Below are 16,341 nucleotides of genomic sequence, written 5' to 3' on the forward strand. Positions count from 1 at the left end.
CCTGCATTTTCAAAAATTATTATCTAAACAGAGCCCTAGTCCATTGACCAAAAGATATCAAAATTATCCCTTTATTACAAGCGATCCTAGAATCCCCCTTGAGGCTACGGCTATCAGAAAATATTTAGCTTGTTTCCAAGCTAATATTTTTCTTACTCCTTTCATTATGAAATTGTAACACATTTTCAATAACTTTTAGCTTTGCTAAACACAACCGCAAGTAATTTCCCAGAACTCTTGAAAAACCTGACATGTGAAATGATTCTCTCGTCAACTTGTGCATTATTAAGCTGAAAGGAGGCATGTAAGATCATTTGATCATTGAAAGCAATGGAAAAACATTGGGAGCTTCAGGACAGATGGACGAACTTCAGGTCATATAAAACATTACCAAAGCTATATTTGAAGAAAGATGTGAAAGTGCCCTGGGTAAGACTACTCTGCGTTGCTAAGGAACACTGAAAATGGATGAAATAACTTGTCTCAGTTAAACAGAGCAAACTCCAACCATTTCTTGTTTATTTCTGCAATGTTTTCTCCTACTGATTATTCATTTTAACAAGTATACAAAAGATAATCCCTCATTAAACCATTTAGACAGGGAAGAAAAGATGAACACCATGCAAGTGCTTAAAAATAGCCAAGTTAAGGAATAAACATTCTTCTGGGAACGGGGGACGACTCAACCACCATTTTGTTAAAAATACAAAAGATGCTGGCATTCACAAAGGACTGTGAGGATTTTGGTTAACTACTAGAAAACACCAAAATATACATAGCAGTAAATGTAATATACACATTACAATAACACTTGTATCAGCTCCATGCCTGACTAGAGAATATGGCATTAAAAAAAAAATCAATCATGGCATAAAGAACTATTCATGCCATGGGTTGTATAATATGGCATATACTCTCTTCTTTTCTACACGAAGATTAGTCTGAAACATTAAACTGTAACATGGGAAGTGGCCTTCGGAAACTTGAAATAGAACACCCTTTGGAATTTTTTTTTGTGATTTAAAATCCATCACTGCCGGTTTCATTAACAGAAAGTCTAGATTTTCAACTGGTAAATCAAGCAGATCACTGCCCTCACGTGAAGCAACCCCAACAGTACCAATGCCCCTTGACATTTTTTCTTGATGACACTGCCAGGACACTGTGCCAACATAGCCTAAAAGTGGTGAGAATAAATAGGTAAATAAGAGTGGAATGCAGAAAGTCCGTTTTATTTTCGATTAGGCAATCCTTTTTTATTTTTTACTCAAAAGAAACCTAGCAGCTAAAAACACTCAAAATCAGGCCAAACAAACAAACAAACAAGCAAATTCCTGCTTTTCTGTCTTTTTTCCAAAGGTGGATTATAACTGGATTTTGATAAAAACAGCTGCCCATTTCATCTCCCTTGCTGCAAATCATCAGCAGGAAAGTGACGTAAATGGCATGAAAGTCATTGGGAATGTAGCTAATACGAACAAACAAAGAAAAAGCTACAATAACAATAATACTGACCAACTTTGGCTACTAAAAGCAGCAGAACTTCGTGTTTTAGTGGATACAGTTTTAACATTTAACTAGTTAAAAGTTCTAACAACAGAAAGAAAGAAAGAAAGAAGAAAGAAATGCACAGACATACAGCCAAAGCCTACGCCTGTTTACTCGGAAGCAAGGCTCACAAAATTCAATGGGATTTACTCTTTAGTAAGTGCACACAGGATTTCAGCCAAAGCCTCTTAATGGAGCTTCATATGAAGTTACATTAAGAGGCTTTGGCTGAAATCCTGTGTGCACTTGCTAAGGAGTAAACTTCATATGAAAATAACCTTCAATAGAAGTTTGGACTGTTTGTTCCAAGGAAAACACAATATGATTTCTCTGTGGAATTAACACACATTCAGAACACTGTGATGTCAGTTATACCTTAACTTCCAACTGCCCTGTTCTAGCCAGAATAGTGTCAATTTGCAAATTCCGGTCCCAAGAAAATTTCCACCCTACAATCCTCCAATTTTTTAAAAAAGCAACTATATTTTATTCCTGCCTGTTGGTAAACACTTAAAGCCTAGAAAGTCAGCCTCGCGACAAATCTGCCTGTCAAAAGTTGTATCTAGATCTCTGTAATCTTCATATTATTTTCTTATGACGGCTCTAAAAAACAATTTTACAGGGTCACATTAACAACTATACACTGAGGCAAACAAAGAAACTCAACATAAAACATTAAGTTCAAATGTTGTGCTGATTCCCAACCATCCCATACAAAAAAACCAAAAAAAACCACAACCAGATGCTTTTACTATTGGCTGGTTCCAGACCGCTGAAATTAAGGGAAGGAGAAGACCAGGAACAGAGAAGGAGAAACAGGCTAATGTTGAAGGAAAGCCAAATGGAGAAGGAGCAGAAGCAGAAGCAAGGAAAGAGCTTGGTTCATCCTTTTACCTACTCCTCTAATTTACTGCTAGACTGCATCAATAAATTAGCATCAGGGGGATACAGGGGTCAACATGGCCTTGAGACAACATGCCCAAGGAAGCATCTCCATTTGTAGGGCAAAAGGTATATTTCGTATCCTGCTCCCTTCTAGTATAAAAGAATCTATCTAGCTGCAAACAGGTAGGTTTTTAATTATTAAAGCAAGCAATAAATATGTGTTTTATGAAATATACTAATTGCAAAATATGAATATTGATCTAAACCAATAAAAGGGGCAATTCATTTGGTTTTGGTTTTTTAATACTCATAAGGCCATCCGATAGCCATGTTCTCAGGGCAGCTTATAGAAAAGCTTCACCATCAACTCTGGGTACACTTGGCAAATAGGTTTGCCCTGAAGAAGGGATTTACAGCCTCAAATACACCGAAACATTGAACACTTTGTTCAATAAATCTGTGATGAAGATTGACAAACATACCAGTCTTAAAAACATCAGCACTTGCCTGTCTGCCTGCTGCACTGAAGAAGCATCAACGTTTGCAATACTGTACAAAATGGCATGCCCTATCCCTGGTAGTAGTACCCTGGAGACTACTGTGACCTCCTAAAATATTGTGCATTGTTTTAACATTTTTAAGGATGTTTTTAAGCACAAACTATTAAGGAATCATGGGGACGCAGGTGGCGCTGTGGGTTAAAGCCTCAACGCCTAGGACTTGCCGATTGAAAGGTCGGCGGTTCGAATCCCTGCAGCGGGGTGCGCTCCCGCTGCTCGGTCCCAGCGCCTGCCAACCTAGCAGTTCGAAAGCACCTCCGGGTGCAAGTAGATAAATAGGGACCGCTTACCAGCGGGAAGGTAAACGGCGTTTCCGTGTGCGGCTCTGGCTCGCCAGATGCAGCTTTGTCACGCTGGCCACGTGACCCGGAAGTGTCTCCGGACAGCGCTGGCCCCTGGCCTCTTAAGTGAGATGGGCGCACAACCCCAGAGTCTGTCAAGACTGGCCCGTACGGGCAGGGGTACCTTTACCTTATTAAGGAATCAAGGGCAGACACATGTAAATTGGCTGCCAAGGTCACACAATCTCAAAGTGAGTGAATGATTATATTTCTTAACCATCCTAAACAACTCCATTACAAATGTGTCCAGTCCAGTTCTGAGAACACCAAGCATTCAAATAGTCTCCTAATTTGCAATTTTTGCAGTTAAACATCTAACACGGCCATCTGTTTTACAAGGAGCCTGTACATTAAATTTTAAAAGAAAGCTAATAGTTTTATGCAGAAGTGAGACTAATTTTTAAAGCATTGCCAGCAACAATGATCAGGGCCATGTAACCCTGCAACTATAAATCATATCCAAAAACAAAAGGAATTTATGACAACAGAAGCATTTTGTTCCTTTAAGGGGAGGAGGGAGGTTAAGTGCAAGATCAAGACAGGAAATTGTTCTTGTTAAGCTGAAAGATCATGTAATTGTTTATTTGGGAAAACTCTGATTTACCTTAAACTATGCGCAAGGTTGGAATGAGAAGGTCACTGTGTATTAAATTGCAGTCCAGTAGACAACCAAGGTCAAAGGCAAATTTTCTGAAAGTTTATATTAGAAAGACCTCAAGCTTTTGTATTCACAAAATATGGCCAAGATTTCCCCTTGGGGCACCCAACTCCACAGCATATAAACCATATATAACAAACCCTGCAAGCCACAGAGAGTGTTGAAGGATATTAATTTAGAGATTTTTACATGTTGTTGGGTCAAAACAGCAAAGCAAGGTTGCTTTAAATCTTCCGATAAAGCCCTTGGTGGGGTCCAAACAGTGTACTGGACTTTGACCTTGAAAACTGTGTTGATGGGCCAAGTTCAGACACTTTCTGGGTGGCCTTGAGCAAATCACTGCCTCAAAAACTCCACTTCCCTAGGAAAAACAAAACAAAGCAAAACAATGATCTCCCTTATGGCATTTGTTAGAAGAAGACAAAAGGTGGAATTCTACAAGCTTTTCACCCTCTGGAAGCAGTTCATTGCCTCCAAAATACATCAGTGTGTTAATGTAAAGCTTCAGAAAGCAGAGGATCCCAAACTAAAAGATTTGTATCCCCCTTTCCTAGCTTACAACTTTGTACAAAGTTATATATACATTATGTATATATAATCTCCTTTTTTCAGACTAGCAGTCAGGAGATGCAATGTTGTAAAATGTGAAGCAATCCGTGTCAGTCTGTTGGATATTCACACATTTATTTTTATTTTCACATCTCATCCACAGCAATATGGCTAAGGTGTATATTTAAGACATTTACTTTTAAGACATATCTACCAAGGCAACACTAAAAGTTCTGTACTTATTGCAGTAAGGCTCTGTTATAATCAGTACTAAATGCATTCACTGTCCTATTGTGGTTTCTGGAGGCCTCCATGTTAAGAATTTAGAAACCAAAGTATGAACCAACTTCTCCTCAATGTGAAAATCATTTGAAGTATCAGAAAGCACTGCACTGGCAATGCCACAGGTTCCTGGCAGTCCTAAACTCAGGTTTAAATGAGAGATGCTATCTTGGAAAACACGTGGTTCCAACCTACAGCAAATTGAAGGAGAGACTTAAACTACACCTATCAAGTCTCCTTTGCAAATACCCCTCTGAGCTGGTTTTCCCCAACCTATCTTAACATTCAGGTGTGGAGCCCACTAGGGAAATACACAACAAATGTCCTCTGCAAATGTCTCCACAGCTCTGCATTAGCAAGATGTCCCATTCCTGGACATGTCCTGAGCAAATATTGGGAACCTTGAGACGAAGTGATCATCATGTACTCTTTGATTTCATGATACAGAGGAAAGGGAAAGGAGAGTGTAGTCAGACATGCACTCTGGACTTTAAGAAGGCAGATTTCAAAAAGCTGAAGGAACTACTAGGTGAGATCCCTTGGTCAGAAATATGCAAAGAGAAGGGAGTCCAAGATGGATGAGAGTTTCTTAAAGGTGAAATATTGAAGGGCCCAAACCAGAAAATTCCAACAAGAAAGAAAAGTAGGAGGCATCTAAGGAAACTGGTGTGGAGCTTACAGATGAGCTAAGATTAAGAAGGGTGTGTATAAATATATATATATATATGGAAGAAAGTGGAAATCACAAAGGAAAAGCATGCAAGAGTAACCAACAGTTGCAGGGAGAAGGTCAAGCATCCCAAAGCTCAGAATGAGATCAGGCTTGAAAGAGAGGTTAAAAATAATTTGAAAAGGTTTCTTCGGCTATGTCTGAAGCAAAAGGAAGAACCACCAAGTAGCAGGTCCTCTGTGTGGAGAAGACAGAGGAATGCTATTGGATGACAGAGAGAAGGTGGAACTGCTCAGCATCTGCTTTGCCTGTCTTCATCCAAAACGAAAGCAGTGCCCAACCTGGTGAAAACACAATAAATGATGCAAGGAAAGAGCTACAGCCCAAGATGGGGAAAGAACTGGTAAGAGAACACCAAGCTACTTTAAAGGAATTCAAATCTCCAAGACCCCTGATGGGTACCTAAGGGTACTAAAAGGGCTTACAAATGAGCTTGATCAGTTCGCAGAGCATGAGCCTTTTAATCGCAGGGTTGTGGGTTCAAGTCTCAAATTAAGCAAAAGATTCCTGCATTGCAGGGGGTTGAAATAGATGACCCTTGGGATCCCTTCCAACTCTACAATTCTCTGATTCCTCCCTTGCAACTTCAATTCTGTCACTCCCATTCTGCATAACTACTTTAATACTAGGTGTAGTAACCCACCACGTAACCAATCCTATGCATCTATTGACACCAATCTTGTCCATATTAAACATCTCAAATCAGGCTGCTAGTATTAGGACATTAGGACATGTGTAGTATTTGATTTTGCATACATATGCAGACAAATTACATTTCACTAGATAAGATGCAACACAAAATTAAAACATTTAATTCACCGCATTTTAAATGAATTCTTCACCCAAGGTAAATTTCCTAGTTCCTTTCTGTCTCATTTATGTATGTCTATTACAAATTATACTTCAAGGCAAATAAATCCATCATTATCATAAATACTCTTCAAAACAGCTAAACATCCAGTCATTTCTATCATGCCAGGCTTTGACAGGTTTCCAGAAGAGGTTGGAAACAGTGTGTAAACAACTGCTCAGCAATTTTGAAAGTTCAGCCACATAACATTTATGGGTGGGCAGCTCTTCTGTTCGTGGGGAGTAGGTGGCCTAGTTGTTGAACGGGCTCTGTGTCTCAAATCTGTCAAGGCCCAAACAGAAGCAAGTCTGTTTACTTTCTATTAGCAAACTACCAAGATCTGAAGTCAGTGGTATTTTGAACTCCCTTCTCAGCAGCAGATGCACAAATAAACGCAACAAAATCTTTTTGAACTGTATGCTTGGGCATGAACTGAGGCACGAAAACCACAGGAAAGTGCCTGGCTCAAACGTCCTCTGGAGAGACATCAGCTCAGAAGCAGCATACAATATATCTTGACATTGTGCTGCTGGTGCAAAGTATGAGCAGTCAACACTTCAGCCTAAGAACTGTATCTCATAACAGGGCCCCCCACACGTGAAAACATTGTGGCTTTTCTTGTTTTCCTAGAAACACATTGTTTTTGTTCAATAGGCTTTCCTGGACAGTATACCTTGCCTGATCCTACTTTCTGCTTGTGTCGTTCTATCTATATTTCACAGAATCGTAGAATTGTAGAGTTAGAAGAGACCCCAGGAACCAACCAGCCCATGGGTAGGCAAACTAAGGCTCGGGGGCCGGATCCGGCCCAATTGCGTCCTAAATCCGGCCCACAGACAGTCCAGGAATCAGTGTGTTTTTACATGAGAAGAATATGTGCTTTTGTTTAAAATGCATCTCTGGGTTATTTGTGGGGCATAGGAATTCGTCCTCCCCCCCCCAAAAAAAATATAGTCCAGCCCCCCACAAGGTCGGAGGGACAGTGGACCGGCCCCCTGCTGAAAAAGTTTGCTGACCCCTGATCTAGCCCAACCTTCTGCAATGCAGGAAACTCAACTAAAACATCCATGGCAGATGGGCACCCAACTTTTGCTTAAAAACCTCCAGTGAAGGAGAGTCCACCCTGTAAAGCAGATTAGACAGAGTGAGTGAGGTCACCCAGTGAGCTTCATAGCTCAGTGGGGAATTTGAACCCTGGTTTCCCAGGTTCTAGTCCAACACACTACTCTACAGTGGCTTGTCCAGCTATGAAAACCGAGGAATGTAAATTCAAAAAAGGACCCTAAAGCTTTAGATCCGATCTATGTTACAAGTCAAAACATAGACAGAATGAGGTGCAAGGATGGCACTAGAGACCAAATACGAAAGAGAACAATTATACAAAGGTTGCACAAACGTCTTCTGCAAGTCACATGCAAGTAGTAAGGGGGAACATGACATGGGTGGCAACAGTGACAGCAGTGCCAAGCCTACTCCCATGCTCATCATGGGATCTGACACCTTCCATGTACAACATAAACATGAAACAGTAGAATTAAAAACAAACTCGGCAGAGCACAGGATACCTACTAGGAATAAGATACGACATTGCACTGATTCAGCAGCAGTTTAGGACTGTAATTCAAGTTTCCAGCTCAGGCCACAGTCAACTTCTTAAAATTAGAGGGTTTTTGTTTTGTTTTGTTTTTGCAAAAACTTTATTTAAAAATTAAGCTTATACCAATCATTCTCAGGTTGCACTGAACAGCAATTTTTCTGAAGTACATAAAACTTTCAGTAGGCACTCTAAAATGAGACTTCTAGCCAACGTCTATAACACTGTGTGTACATTATTCTAAATCCCAAGAGGTTATTAAAAGTTTTGTATTTAAAATTCTGGGGGGGGGGGGGTAAAAAAAAAAACTGCACAAAAATCCTTCCCAACACCAATTGGTGTCCAGACTGGGTGCCAAACTGGTAAACATACAAGTGTGATTAAATCGCAAACTGAAATGGAACATAAATCCAAGATCAACTTTTACAAATGAATTTGTTCTCATTGTGCTTTTCCAAACTAAAATTATGCCGACACGTGAAAATATACTTTCTCCCCACCACACAGTATTTTATCAAGCCTAAGCTTCTCTAAGGGAAGAAATGTACATTAGAAGTGAGGAAGAATTGGGTAGAATTCATTCCACTTCATGTCTTGAAAGCTCTAATTAAAATTCAATATTGCACTTTACATATGGGTTCTTATATGAAACTCCTGTCATGGCTAAGGCTTAAGGTTAACCAGGTTAATAGAGTCCAATAAAACAGCTCTATTGAATTATACCAAGCCACTGAAATACACTAGGCTGCAATCTGCTTCTCCTTTATTCTTGACCACTGCGCTAAGATCGAAGCCAACAATGTGTGGTTAGCATCCAAGAACTATTTATGTGCAGGATAGAAACTTCCAAACGCCACCCCTCTTCCCTTGAAGAAAGTGCATATATTTACACCTCAAATATTTCCCTCCAGTCTGCTTTTCCCATTGTCACAGTGTTATGTGTTAACAGATCTGTGCACACTTGCCAAGTATCACTCAGTTGAAACAGAGACACTCCCCTCAATATGGATTCATTTTAAGAGGGGTTGTTTTGTTTTTTTACTTGTATGGCCAAAGCTAGCTGATTTATGTCCAGTTGCACAACCACATGCACATGATTATAGCCTGCAGACGACTAAGAAATGACATGATAGTACTCCTCAAATACCTGAAGGCTGTCAAATAAAAGAGGGCAAACCCTTGTTCTCGATGCTCCAGACGGCAAAACAAGATCTACAGGGGTTTCAGTTACAAGGGGGTAGGCTTTGGTTAAGCATTAACAGAAAGATCCTGACAGTTATAGCAATTCAGTAATGGCACCAATTACCTAGAGGAGTGGTGGGTACCTCTGCATTTGATGTTTTCAAACAGAGGGTGTATCTGTTGTGGTTATTCTAGCTCTGGGTTTCCTGCATCAAACTGGATGGTGGACCTACAAGAACCCTCCCAACATCTTGAGTGCAAGCAGAAGATTCCTCCATAACATTTCTCTGTCCCCTCCTTTCCCAAAACGAAACAAACTTATGGCTAATATTCACATTAACTCAAACATTAAAAGTATTATTTGTAGGAGGAAAAATTTAAAGGATTCACAGAAGGCAGCTGAGGGTATCTGCTTCCTAATATGCATCTTGGGAACAAACTATAACTTCATGTGGTCATCATGTCAACTAGCATGGCTTGAGACAAGGTCTCCATATCGGAAAACACAATGTAAGAACTAATCCATTCTATGGACTTTGTTTCCTATGCCAAACTATGGTACTGAATCACCAGCATTCAGAGCACAACCCATTTTGCAGTTTTCAGTCTTTATTTCCTGCAACAAAGCATTACAAATAATAAAAATGTGTATTCTTCTTCCCCTATTCATGCAACATATCCAGCTGGGGGGGGGGGCATAATGGTTTGTATCAGCTCTCCACACTCCTCATCCATCCCAAATTGTGAACAGAACCTCTACGTGCACTACTTGAATGTATGTGGGATCTCTCTATGCATTTTGTAGTGTCCCAGGTCTACGCATAGGTCTGTTATAGTTGTGTAGGAATACATGGATGGGAGGTGTGTTTATAATCCCACTCCTAGGCATGAATACATCTTATGTCAAGTGAGCAGGGCTTCTACTGCTGTTCCATTTCTGTTTGGGTCAGCAGCCTCTTAGTTCTCACAATGAAGGCCACTTCCTCCATGTCATAAGATACATGACAGGATAATCTCCAAAATAACGCACACAAGAACTATTATCTGAAGGCCCACTAATATTTATTACCTACCCAACAACATGCATCCACATAAATTTACATGAGAGCCTTTAATAAAGAAAGCAGCATTAAAAGCTCCAAATCAGGATGGCTTAACGTAGAATATTGTGGCTATGGAATCAATGGGTCTGTGCATTTGCTATTTGCTGAAAAATGGCACTGGGACTGTGCCAACAAACTTTAAGCTTGCAAGTTGCCTGTGTAGTTTACCCACCTCCCAGTTCACTTTCAGCAACTTTGTTGTGCTGATTTGCAAACCAGCAATCATATTTCTGCTCCGCCACATGCAAAATGCTGAATATTCAACCCTCTTACCCAAGCAGACCAGATTTTGTCTCAAGAATCAGTTCCTGAGGAAATGGAATCTTTCAGAATTCCACTCCACCATGCCATTTTGAGCTGGTGTACAGAGGTTCTCAAAGGGACGCGGGTGGCGCTGTGGTCTAAACCACAGAGCCTAGGGCTTGGCAACCAGAAGGTCGGCGGTTCGAATCCCCGCAATGGGGTGAGCTCCTGTTGCTCGGTCCCTGCTCCTGCCAACCTAGCAGTTTGAAAGCACAAAGTGCAAGTAGATAAATAGGTACCAATCCGGCAGGAAGGTAAATGGTGTTTCCGTGCGCTGCTCCGGTTCGCCAGAAGCGGCTTAGTCATGCTGGCCACATGACCCGGAAGCTGTACGCCGGCTCCCTCGGCCAGTAAAGCAAGATGAGCGCCGCAACCCCAGAGTCATCCGCGACTGAACTTAACGGTCAGGGGTCCTTTTACCTTTACCTATGTTCTGCATTCTGTCTACAGGAATCTGTGCCTACTACTAACTGGTAAAAGGAGAATCTCCATAAATTTAGAAAACTGAAACCTTCAGCAAATGCCCTTTAACATGTCCTAAGAAACCCCAGCATGAGAAAGGTTGGGGCAGCAGTGTTTGGTTTCTTCCACTACATAAACAGTAAGCAGGAAGCTGCCTTAACAGCCCAGACCATTTCTCAAGCTCAGCAAGCACTGTGACTGGCTCCTGCTTTCCAGAGTCTTCTTCGGGTCCTACCCATCACCCACTACTACCTGATCCTTCTAACTGGAGACACCTGGGGTTGAACTTTAGACCAGAACCAAGCAGAGAGTGAGCCAGGAGGGCCATTTGGTCTAGGCCTCAAGCTCAAAGGAGAACTCACATTTCGACACTTGTAATTTTTTTGGCATTTGAGAAGTTTTGCGACTATGTACATCACACCAAAATGTGACACCCACTCTCAGCTTAGAGCTGAAGTTTTTAGCAAGTAAGAGATGTGATTTGGTAAAGTGTGTGCATGTGTGTTTGTCAACGGACACAGATTTTGTCGTTTTAGTAAAAATGTATCAGTTCTGACAGCACAAGATTGGACAGCGATGAATGTGTCTTCAGACTAGTTGATTATATAAACAATCCACTCACTCCTTTTTGGCAACTTACTTTTGTGTGTCCTCCTCTTACTATATTATTATTATCATTACTACTACTACTACTACTACTACTACTACTATAATAATTACTGTATGTCTACTACTAATACTACTAGGGGCCTCAGAAGCTGGAAGCCGCCCAGCCCTTTACGGATCTGCAAGAGGGTCTACCTGGACCCTTCACTATACAAAGCAGGTGCTCTCCCACTCAAAGCTACTCTCCCTCCCCATAAAAACTCACCACCGCTTTCCACTGCGGAGGTTTATTGTCCTTCAATGCCCGCCCCCTCGCAATGCTTTTTATTTCTAAAATGAGCGGTTAAACCTCGAGCTTGCCAGGAAGCCTCGTAGTATGTGGGTGTTGGTGCTTAACACGGAAAAGCACTCTGCACGTGCTCCGGAACACTCTTTTCCTTCTTGCAACTTAAGCCCGCTTCATGGCTGAATGCAGCAGACGTCCGCGCCTCGAAGCCCACGAAGAGGCAGCGCCCGGTAAGGGGCAGAGGAGGGAGGTTTCTCGGGTAGGGAGCTTGGCTTGGCAGCCTGGTCAGTAACTGCTGGGCCCGACGACAGGGGTCCCTGCAGGTCTTGGCAGAGGAGAGGCGCCTCCGGGGAGGCTGGCGTTTCCCCCCGCGCCGCCACCGCCGCCTCCCTCGCTCTCCTTTCATATGCATATTCGCCAGCGCCGAGGGGGCCGCCCAAGCAACGTGCCCCCGCCTCCAGCCCGTCCCCGGCCGCGCCAAGGCGGCTCTTTGCAGCCCGCCGGCCTGCGCGCGCCCGGGGCCCGCTGCTCTGCTCTCTCGCCTGCCCGCCTTGCTGTGTGCAGCTGCGGCGCCGAGGCGGCCAGCGCTCCCGGCGCCCTTCCCCTTCGCGCGGCCTTGGCTCTTCACCCCATCCAGAGGGGGGGGGGGAAACTCACCTCCTTCTCGTTGGTCCCCTCCTGGAGGCCGGCGGCGCGGGGGGAAACGCCAGCCTCCCCGGCTCCGCCTCCCGCTCGCTCTCCGCCCCGACGCGGAAGGGAGGAAGAGCCGGCCCGGGCGAAGCAGCTGCAGCAGCTCGCCTGCTCCCTGTTACGCGCGGCGCCTGGGAGCAACCCGCGTTGCAGGTGCGCCGGCGCGTTGGCCCCGGCTTGCCTTCTCCAGTGCACCGAGCGCGCTTACTCAGAAGTAAGCCCCCTTGGCTTCAGCGGGGTTTACTTCCAAGGAAGTAGGTTTAGGACAGACTTAGTTGGGCGTGCTTGGTAGAGGGACGTGGACGAACTCACTGGAAAAAATTCCTTCCAGTAGCACCTTAAAGACCAACTAAGTTAGTTCTTGGTATGAGCTTTCGTGTGCATGCACACTTCTTCAGATACACTGAAACAGAAGTCACCAGACCCTTCTATATAGTGAGAAGGTGGGGAGGGGTATTACTCAGAAGGGTGGTGGGAATAATACCCCTCTGAGTAATAATACCCCTCTGAGTTATACCCCTCCCCACCTTCTCTCTATATAGAAGGGTCTGGTGACTTCTGTTTCAGTGTATCTGAAGAAGTGTGCATGCACACGAAAGCTCATACCAAGAACTAACTTAGTTGGTCTTTAAGGTGCTACTGGAAGGATTTTTTTTTATTTTGTTTTGACTATGGCAGACCAACACGGCTACCTATCTGTAACTGGAACTCACTGGAGAGAGGCATCATATATTTTAGAACTATTTTAGAACTATCCGCTCCATGGGGCTTCCTGTGTAAGATCACAGCCCAAGCGGGCTAATTCACGGCAAGACATCTACACGATCCCTTCGTGTTAATGAAACAGGGCGCGCAAAACCCGGCTTGGCTTTTGTCATCGCAGCCAATCCGTACATAGAGCACATAGTCTTCAGCATCGATGAACATTCATTCAGAGAGCGATCTCTTCCCCCCCCCCCCACCGCCCACTCCCCAGGGAAATCCCAGAATCTTCAAAAGTACACCCATCCTTTAAGGACCTGCACGCATCTCCACAAGGCAGGGCCATAGCTCAGGTGGTAGAGCATCAGTTTTGCATGCAAAAAGGTTTAATCCTGAGATCACCAGGTAAACTGTGAATGTGCCGTGTCTGAAATCCTGAAAAGTCACTACCGGTCAGCATAGACCAGTGGTTCCCAATTGGTGGTCCCCAAGGGGTCTGCATAACCCACCACAGGAGTCTATGACACCATTCACATACCAAAAGCTACCACAGACATACCAAAATTTTCAAAAGTAGGGGGTCCACATGGCTGTGTGGTTCACATAGACAAGCTACTTTAAAATACCCCCACTGGAAGAGAAAAAAAGCCTATAGATAAAGATCTATGAAGAAATTTAATAGGTGTCCACCCTACCCCAATAACCCTTAAAAGATGGCAAAAAAGAGTTTCTGCTCTTCCTAACTCTGTTTCTAGGTAATGTAAAACATTCCTTATTCTGTTTTTTGCAAACCCTGCTAATTCGAATTCCTAAGTGAATACAGTGGTACCTTGGTTTAAGAACAGCTTAGTTTATGAACAACTAGGATTAGGAACGCTGCAAACCCGGAAGTAGGTGTTTTGGTTTGTGAACTTTGCCTTGGAATAAGAACATGTTCTGCTTCCTGTTGAGTGTGTTCCATTTGTAAATTGTAAATTTCCCGCTGCTATGGGAAAGCACACCTCGGTTTAAGAACACTTTGGTTTAAGAACGGACTTCTGTAACGGATTAAGTTCGTAAAGCAAGGTACTGTACTTTGGGTGGCATTCAACTAAGTTTTACTCAAAGTAAACCAGTTGAAACCCATGAACTTAACTTAAGTCATGTTCATTAACTTCAATGAGTCTGCTCTGAGTAAAGCTTAGTTGAATGCCACTCTAGGTTATTACAAATTATTGAAAACATCATAGGGTCCTGTGACACCATAAGGAACAGAAAATTGATTCTGGTGTGGCGGAAACATTTGTGGGCTAGCTTGAAGCCCATTAGATACATTTAGTAAACACTAGAGATGCATGTTTGACTACTGCAGAAAGCAAGAATGGATTGCAAAAAGGGAACCATGGGTGGTTGTGGAAGGTAAATATCACAAATAATTTATTTCATAAATAGTATACATCCAGAAAATTATATATTTGCATATATTACTGTGGTACTATAAGGAAACAAACCTCCTCAAACTCCCTTTGATTGGCTCAAGAAGCTGCTTGTTCATTATTCCTCCTCTTTCTCATGTGCTTCTCTGCTTCCCACTGTCCTCTGCAAGCGGAAGCTCCAAAATATCACAAGATTGGGAGTTATTGCAAGTTTTTAAGTGGAAGCAGGAAGTACAGAATAATTGTATGAAAACAATATATTGTATTCACAGTATGTAGCCCTTTTCAACCATCCATTATAAAAATCTTTAAGCTTTCTTTATACTGTTTACACCACTGGAAAGCCAGATGTTGGATGCAATCCTCCAGAGGAAATTCTGTATATTTTCGTCCCATTAATATATACAACACAGATGCTTTTCAGTGTCCCTACCTTTATTTGGAATGTGTCTGCAAAATAAAGTGACATGTATCACACAATCCTGGTCCTAACTTCCCTGTAAGTTGGCCAAATAAAGTTTTGTGGGGTGTTTGTGTGTGTGTTTGTGTGTGTGTGTTTTGTAGAGCTTACAGGTGGTAAGTATAAAACAGGCAAATCCTCAAGTTAGTTTTTTCCTTTCTTTGTTTCTTTTCTTTTTGGCTTAATCAGAAAATGTTTCTTAATTTATAATTCCTCACTTGAAATACCTTTCCCCTCATTCTGAGAGGCCTAGTAGCCACAGCCCCCATGAAAACTCAACTTCAAGCCATTCAAGTGAGAACAGTTTGCAGCCATAAGGCTTGATACAATACCATTTTCTAATTGGCCATCAGGCTGCGGACAGATATTGTAACAGTTTCTTTAGAATATTTTTCTACTTCTGTTAATTTGCATACCAATGAAATAAAAAAAGAGCACTTCCTGCCAGTAATTAGTTAGACCCCTGCATTTAAAGAAAGCAAAAGGCCTCAGCATTATGGCAGAGGGATGGTACCAAGGAAGCTGCAGAAAGGAGTCACTCCTCTTTACACTCAGAAAGTGCTTTTGATTTAAGAGTTTCAGGCTGGCAACATTTTACCACTGTGTGACAGGGATTAAAAAATTTCCTGGTCTAATAGGGTTCCCTCTAATGAGTGCTTTCATTACTTCTTTCTTCATGGCAAATCACCGGATCTGTCCTAGATCCAGCCACGCTGTTCTGGAGATGGGTGTATCCCCCGAAGAGCAATGACAGTAGAGGAGGAGTGAGATGGACTAAAGTATAGGAATTCAATTATTTCTTGGCCTTCTTGGCAGCGTGTCGGAACATTTCGTCCACAAGCCACCCGGGACTTCACGGTCCAATCACTTACATATGAAGGGCTACACCATTAAGCCTTTCTCAGATGGTCCTGAACAGCCCTCGTGAGTCTTACCTTGCTGTTGCTCCTTATTTTCTTCTGTTTCCCCTGCTGGCTGTGGCTCCCTTGATGCCATTGGTTGATCTACTCAGGTGTTCTACAACAGCCCATATTGGCAAGCAAGTTGTGACCCTCCTGGCTGCCGTTGGCTTAGCTGCTCTGATGTCACACAGTTCAGTGTGCTTCAGGGACAGCTGGAAACTTTGAAATCTGAA

The 16,341-nt window shown here is 42.6% G+C and overlaps 1 protein-coding gene across 2 annotated transcripts in view; it reads right to left on the reverse strand.

Moving 5' to 3' along the window:
• The window catches only part of GTDC1 (glycosyltransferase like domain containing 1), a 236,660-nt gene extending 223,915 nt beyond the window's left edge, over nucleotides 1-12,745 (reverse strand). The window contains exon 1 of one of the 2 annotated variants that reach the window (XM_079994322.1): nucleotides 12,597-12,745. The gene's annotated coding sequence lies outside the window, so the exon portion shown is untranslated. The remainder of the gene's footprint in view (nucleotides 1-12,596) is intronic. The other variant, XM_079994320.1, reaches the window with a different exon arrangement.
• Nucleotides 12,746-16,341: the final 3,596 nt, after the last annotated feature.

This window comes from Podarcis cretensis (genome assembly GCF_951804945.1).
Source record: "Podarcis cretensis genome assembly, chromosome: 1".
Classification (NCBI taxonomy): domain Eukaryota; kingdom Metazoa; phylum Chordata; class Lepidosauria; order Squamata; family Lacertidae; genus Podarcis; species Podarcis cretensis.